We start from the raw sequence: 7,731 nt of genomic DNA on the forward strand, positions 1-7,731 counted from the left end.
GAAAATACTTGAGACTTACAGTACATCCTTGACGTACCCAGTAAACCGGTTACACAAGAAACCCTTGCAAACTGGCGAGGGAACAAAAAGGAAATCCTGTAGAAAAGTGAGCAATGGGGACACATAGGTAATTCCCAGAAAATCCAAATCGCTCAACCTAACTGGTGCTTGAACAGGTAAACATTTTTTAAAAGATGGACTTCACCAGCTTTGCCCCAGGACCTCCCGCAGGTGTCTGTTGAATGAAGCAATAGAGAAATGAGTAGATGCAATTCATACAAGAGGACGTGCACTGGCCCCTCTGTCTACCTCGACCTCTTCAGGTCCCAGGAAGGTGGCCCTGCTGAATCTCGAGCCCCACTTTGGCATTGATTATCTCCCACTCCAACATCCTCAAGTGGGTATGACTTCCTTCTCCAGTCAACTCCCAAAGATGTTTCCTTGTACCTCTCCTAGGGCTCGAAACATACCTCGGGACAATAGTTACTTGTTTCTTTGACTTGGAGTCTACTGCTCACGGGCAGGAGCTGAGTCTCCATCATCTAGAATTTCCTGCGGTTCTTAACACAATGTTTTGTACATACAGGAGCCCAATAAATACGTATGGAATAAAATGGCAGCCCTGTGTGCTTAAATCCCAGTGAGTAGTCAGGAAACCATAGGAGCTTTGAAAAGAAAGAATAATTAGGGAGATAAGTGAAGAACTGGGACTAAATCAGCGATTTCTGAAGTGTGCTCCACCAGACTCAAATCCTATAAAATGCTACCTGAAGAAAGGTTCCTGAGTCAAATAGGTTTGGAGGGCTCCAAGAAATATACCTCCCTCCATCCCACCCACCTGGCCCTTGAGAGAATCACAACACCCAGGGGCCTTGCAGAAGTCCAGGCTTTCATTTTTAGGAATTTTGTGAGCCTGCTGTTAAACACAGTCATTATTAAAAATTCAAGTATACAAATTTACACTGAAATAAATTATATTAAAAACAAAGGCAATAAGTACTCAAAGCATTAATCTTAATTCTTTTACTATTTTTATTCTTGTCTGTAGTCTCGAGGTTAGGTCTATCATCTCAGTACTGCAGAAGGTCTATATCACCCTGGCATGCTACTGCACATTCCTCTCAACTTAAATGAGCCTTGATGGCACGGTCACAGCCTGAGATCTGATATGGTGGGACTATTTAAAATGCAGAAATCAGAAAATGCGATAGAACAGGGGGTTTCCTCCGGAAAGCTGGTTGTTAAATATTTAGCAGTACGCTCTAGTCAAAACCTTGTTACAGTAAACTCGCCTGTTTAATTAAGTCACTTGTTCCCAACTTTATTTGACCATGAAATTATTTTTATGCATAACATCTATTAGCATCCCAAAACACATGCTTTGAGAAAAATTGGACCAGATGATGGCTAAGGTCATTTCCAGCTCTTTCTGCACACGTAAATGGCAAGCTTTCACGTATAAACTTACTAACCCCACATCTTAGTCTTTCAACTATTGAGGATGTGGATAAGGTGAACGGAATCTTCCCTTTAAGAACAAAGTCAAAATAATTTAAAAGGATTCCTACCTCTCAAGATGGGCCTAACCAATTTATTCATGATTCTTCAGTCCCAAGCAATTTAGGAAGGGCACACGATATTATATAGAAGCATTCTATTCATTTTCCATCACCTGGCAGGGAACTCAATGCCTCTTCTTCTGCAAAGTGGGGTGCTTTGCAGGACTGTTGAGAGAGCAGACCAAGATTATGCATGAAGCATTGCTTGGAAAGCAGAGCAGTTATTATATATAAGCTGAAATATGATTTGGGTGTTTCTCTCTGAAAGTAGTGGGATAAATATGGTTCATAAACAATTTTTAGCTGAGTCTGCCTGAGCTCAGAAGCCTTCTCCCAAATGCCCCTAGCAAAGTGGAGAAAGCCTTGGCTCAAGCTCCAAAGTAACCTAACAGGGCTCCAAATGGTGTCAGCTCAAAGTAATTGTTAAGATGCCTCTTGGCCCCAGGACAGCTCAGAGGAAACTGCAGGATATGTTTTCAGAAGATCTAATCAAAGCCAATTGTGTGCAGACAGCAAATGTGACCGAGGCTGGGTGGTCCCGGGACAGATGGAATTTGTGGCCGAGTGTTTGCGAGAAGTGGCCTCCATCACTGGAACCTTTGCAGAGTCCACATGAGACGCACGGGCCAGCTTTCCGTGGCACAGACCCACGTTGGAGCAATATTTGCCTAAACAGGGACCTTTCCATTCTTACTAAGGCTCTAGAAATGCTAACCTGCCCCTAAGAAGTTGCGATTCAAAGAGGAGGAGGAGAGAAGGAGGGAAAACAGCCTTGCTCTCGCTTTCTCCCTTTGATCTGGAAGCACGGCGGAAAAGGATGGCAGAATGCCCAGTGCAGGCTTCCTGCTGGCCCACCCAGGCACTGGGGGTCTTCATCTGAGGGCGACAGCAGAGCCCTTCTACCCATGCCTTGGCCTGCAGTGGTGACATCCAAGCTGCTGAACGACCCGAGTCCCACGGCGCCACCCAGCCGGGATGGACACCCCCCGCGGTGCTGCACGGGACCCAGCGTGGCAGGACCAATGTGAGGTGGGGGTGAGGGTGAGGGTGCAGGGAAGGTGGGGCTCAGGGCCACAGCTCCTCACCACCCCAGGTGGACCCATCCCATTATCTTGACAATGAGTAGGGTGATGGTGACTGCCTGCCACCTCTTCAGAACTAAAGCCCTGCTAACGACCCCCCCTCAATTCTCACCACTGGGGCAGTCCTTCAGGTGTCACAACCATGCAAAGAGCAGCTGTGCAGTTGCTCAGAAACAAACAAGGGATGGCGGTCCTTCACCTTTTAGCTCAGCTTGTCCTGATCGCCATCTTATCTAACCCTCCCAACAACCCCGTTGCATGCATCTTATGTACAGAAGGACCTCCAGGGGTTGAGCCATTGACCCAAACTCACATGACTAGAAACTGGGAGGGCCCAACTTCATGCCAAGGCCTCAGTGACTCCCAGTGCTGGGTTCCGTCTGGGGCCTAGTAGCGCAGTGGTTAAAACAGGATTTGGAGTGCCCATATGGGAATCCCATCTCTACAGCCTTGCTGGGTAAGGAAGTTGGAAGACTTTAGTGTTCTAGTCTGCTGGGCTGCCAAAAGCAATATACCAGAAATGGGTTGGCTTTGACAATGGAAATTTATTAACTTACAAGCTTACAGTGCTTGAGGCGGAGAAAAATGTCCAAATCAAGGCATCGAAAGGCAATGCTTTCTCGCTGAAGCCCTGCTGCAGGCGCACCTCGGCTCCTCTGTCACATGGCAAGGCACATGGTGGCATCTGCTGGGCTCTCCTCTCTTCCAGGTTTCTTTGCTTTCAGTTTCCTGCTTCCATGGCTTTCTCTTTCTTTGTCGGAATTTCCTTCTCTTGTGTTTTTGTTTGTTTGTTTGTGTGTTTGTTTTGGTATTAACCAAACCTTTTTATTCTTTGTAAAGAAAAATGTCTTATGTACACACGTAATGCTTCACTCATTCTTTGATCCTTATGACCATGAGACTTAGAGACACCCAGCACAATATGTATTATTATTTTTTAATTATATTTTTTAAAGTTAATAGATCACACAAAATGTTACATTAAAAAAACATAAGAGGTTCCCATAGACCCCACTCCCCACCCCGTAACCCCCATCATTTTTTCAAGTTGTATTTTTTTGAAGATACATAGATCACAAAAAATGTTACATTTAAAAATGTAGGAGGTTCTCATATATCCCACACCCCCCCCCACACACACACCCCACTCCCTCCCACATCAACAACCTCTTTCACCATTGTGGCACATTCATTGCATTTGGTGAATATATTTTGGAGCACTGCTGCACCACATGGATAATAGTTTACATTGTAGTTTACACTCTCCCCCAGTCCATTCAGTGGGTTATGGCAGGATATATAATGTCCAGCATCTGTCCCTGCAATATCATTTAGGACAACTCCAAGTTCCGAAAATGCCCCCACATCACCTCTCTTCTTCCCTCTCCCTGCCCTCAGCAACTACCATGGCCACTTTCTCCACATCAATGCTACAATTTCTTCCATTACTAGTCACAATAGTTCTATAGTAAAATATCAGTAAGTCCACTCAAATCCAAATTTTATTTCTCCATCCTGTGGACCCTGGGATGGTGATGTCCACTCCACCTCTATATCGAGAGGGGACTTAGATCCCACATAGATGATGGATGCAATTCTCCTGTCTGCAGTTGTAGGCACTCTCAGTTCCCTGGTATGGTGGTTGACCATCTTGATCTCCCTGTTAGCTGACCTGGGTAAGTCCAACGAACCAGAGAGTACGAGTTGCAACTCTGCTGAGGCTCAGGGCCCAGTTGGCACATGAACAGTCCAGAGAATCAAGTCTCCTGAGTATACACCAACCCTAGCACCAACGATAGGTTTAGTAAAAGTGACAGAAGAAGCATGTGTAGAAAGGGCACATCTGAGTCCAACTCCATCAAACTCAGGAACACAAATCCAAATTAGGGCCCACAGACAAAGCTGAACTCCAGAGCCATCTGCCATGACCATAGAACCTGTGCGTCTCTGTAGCCCTCAGGGCACCAGTACCTGGGGTTTTATCTACCTTGGCTGTCTCTGGGAGCCTGCTGAGGTGTATATAAGCGTAACCCCACTGATGACCTCCCGATTCTTTTTTGAAGACTCTCAGCCATATAAACTCATTTGTCTTTGCCATTTCTCCCTTTTATTCAAGATCAAAAAGCAGTTTTTAACACACGATCCTACATGTAGGCTGAAATATTCTGCTGGTTTGAGATCTCTTTTATTCAAGATCTCTTTCTAGTTTCATCACCAGTTAGTGATTGGTAATAATCCCTTGGGACCAGGGAGGCTCATTCCCAGGAGTCATGTCCCACACTAGGGTGGATCATGTCGCATGCTGGGGGGACATTCTCTTGTAAAAGACTCTAGTAAGAGGATTAAGACCCATCCTGGATGAGGTGGGTCTCATCTTACTTAAGATCCCACTCACCAAAAGATCCTATTTACAATGGGTCCACACCACAGGAATGGATTAACTTTAAGTAAAACTAACTTTTCTGGGATCTGTGCAGCTTCAAACCATCATACTTAGATACATTACTCAGCATCTCTGGGGCTCCATTTCCTTTTTGCTAAAATGGAGATTATAGTATTTTACTGTTTGGCTGGAGAATCAAATGCGTTAATATACACAGTCCTTGAAGTCCTGGCACATAGTAATTGTTCAAGAAATGTTAGATTCTTCTTGTCTTTGCATCTCCAAGACCACCACTCAAGCCCAGCCCAGCCTAGCCTGGATCTTTCCAAGTCTATCCATATGAAATCCACTTCTTCCTTTTCCCTAATTTCTCTTCCCAGGCCAAACGTCATGTGTCTGAGGAAATAAACTCTTCAGGCTTTGTATTAGTCAGACATACATAATTTCAGGGGCAAAATTAGCTACTTTTGCTGCCTCATTTTTGGTTGAACTTTAATTTTCTCTTTACTTTAGCCTAATAGGCGTACTTTGCCCTTATCAGCTGGATGCAGGGTCTGATGCTGATAGAAAAGAATTTCAGCAGGGATGATTTCAGAGGATGGGGACCTAAGGACGCTGGCTCCTGGAATGCTCTGGAACTGAAGAGTGGCACTAGGCCTGGTAGAGAAAAAGAAGAATTGAGGAAGTTGGCAGAACCCATGCTTTCTCCCCTTTGGCTTCTCCCTCCAGACCTTCCACTGATCCAGCCTTTGGGGGAGATGTGCCCCTCTTCCCATCCCCCTCCCCAAACACCTGGTTGTCGAGTCTCCAGGCTCCTTGACGGGGCTGTGGGAGGCTGGGTGACACTGAAGTCCTTCCGAGCAGCTTACATAAGCAGGCCTGTTCCAGGGCAGCCAGGGGCAGTAGTAACACGTATTTGTCCACAATGGGCCTATTGATCACAAAGATGTGAACTTCTGGGCACAGTCTTCAGGCTTCGTAAGAGCAGTGACCCGTGCCCTCCCCAGGGCAGGCCAGCACATTGCTCTGAGGTTGACCAGGCCCAGCTTTTGGACAAATAGCCTAAATGTCTTCTGTGTGCAGCTGACCCCGCTGGGGCTGGTGTGCCGGGTGGCCTGAGATCCCCCGGCAAGCAACGAAGGCCCGGGAGGGGCCACGTGTGGGCCAGGGCGCCGTGGGAGTCGCGGCCACGTTAACTGGGAGAGGGACAAGCACTTAGGGTCAGGATGGCCGGCAGGGTTCACATCACTTGAACGCGGATGACCGCTGCTTCATGAAGGTATCCCTCCCGATGACCCCCGGGATAGCAACAAAGTCCCAGGAGGAAACCATCAGTTTGGCCTGACCTCAGGTAGCATTCGGAAGTCCAGCCACAGGACTGGGGAGATTTCTGGGAAATTCCCTCTGCCAGAAGCTTCGCTTTTCTAGTAAATGAAAGTGGACAGAAGTGAGGCAAGCAGGGGTTTAACCACATTTCTCACTGGGGAACCTTCCCACATGCCCACCCTGCACAAGGCAAGGCTGCCTCCTGAGCTGAGAAATTGTCCAACAAGTGGCCTTCCAAGCTATTTTAAATAGCGTTTATCTCAGGATTGCCCTATACAATATTCTATTTGACATTTTACAATAAAAGTCACATTTGAGCACCTTCTGCAGTAAGCCCTGATTGTCAGCAGTTATTACGAAACCAAGACTTTGTGGAATAGATGTTCCCTTCCCTTTGCTTTTAGGATATTTGTAAAAATAACAATAATAATAAAGTCCAAATGCCTGAGCTTTTCCCAACCTCCCCGCACGACTTCTGCTTCGCCTGAACCGATCGTTCCCTTTCTTTCCTTGGACCCAGTTCATTCCAATCTGCCCAGCTGGGAAGACCCCTCCTCCTCCTCCCACCCCACCCCGCCCCCGCAGCCTCCCTTCCACCCCCTGGGACTGACCTTCCAGGCTCAGTGGGCAGCTTCCTCCTGGCACCCCTGAGCAGTGGTTGTGAATAGGATGCCCTTGGCAATGAGCCCAGGGTCGCCAAGAACTAGCTCTTGCAAAGGCTCTCTTTTTAACCATGCCACGTAAACATTTTAATGCCGTTTGATTTTTCCCTGAATTACATCTTATCTCTGCAACTGAACAGTGAGTCCCTGGTGGCCTCGTGCCACTCCCCCTATTTTCTGGTGTCCCTTAGAGAGCCGGCCAGTGTCCTAAGAGGCACCTGAACGGCTGCCAAGTCTTGTTTTTTGCCGTTTAACCCTTTCCTGCCTAGTTTCCATGAGTCGATGTAAGATCTCATTCAATGCCAAATGCCTCACTTCTTTCTCGCAACCCGATACACTTAAGCCCTGTTTGTTTTGGAACCTGGAGCACACGTACACTGGATTGTGAACCATTTTCTTTAGAATGGGCGGATTAGAAGATGTGCATAAACAAGATCTTTCCCATCAATGGCCTCTGAAAATTACAGGCCTCTCGATGTTATAGCTTAGTCAATATTACTTTTCAAATATGCCTAAGGTACATTTCCTCATCCCCTTATAATCGGGCCTCCTTGTGCAGTCGGAGAAGCCAAACATTTCCACAGCTGTGATGGAATGGAGGCAAGCAAGGGGCCAGGGAGCGGGAGAGAATGAATTACCCCTATTCATTTCATATCCAGAAACATTAGAGGGCCCAGCTAATGACGCTAATTTGAAATATGCCAGGGAGACCCAATCTA

General features: G+C 46.7%; 1 long non-coding RNA gene across 1 annotated transcript; it reads right to left on the bottom strand.

Annotated features, from left to right (window-relative positions):
• Positions 1-3,418: 3,418 nt before the first annotated feature.
• On the bottom strand, positions 3,419-7,191 carry LOC131276466 (uncharacterized). Its single transcript, XR_009183938.1, has 2 exons — positions 6,962-7,191; positions 3,419-6,448 (listed from the first exon to the last, which is right to left on the bottom strand). It is a non-coding gene; the product is annotated as an uncharacterized lncRNA (long non-coding RNA).
• Between the last annotated feature and the right edge of the window lie 540 nt (positions 7,192-7,731).

Source organism: Dasypus novemcinctus, chromosome 28 (genome assembly GCF_030445035.2).
Source record: "Dasypus novemcinctus isolate mDasNov1 chromosome 28, mDasNov1.1.hap2, whole genome shotgun sequence".
NCBI lineage: Eukaryota > Metazoa > Chordata > Mammalia > Cingulata > Dasypodidae > Dasypus > Dasypus novemcinctus.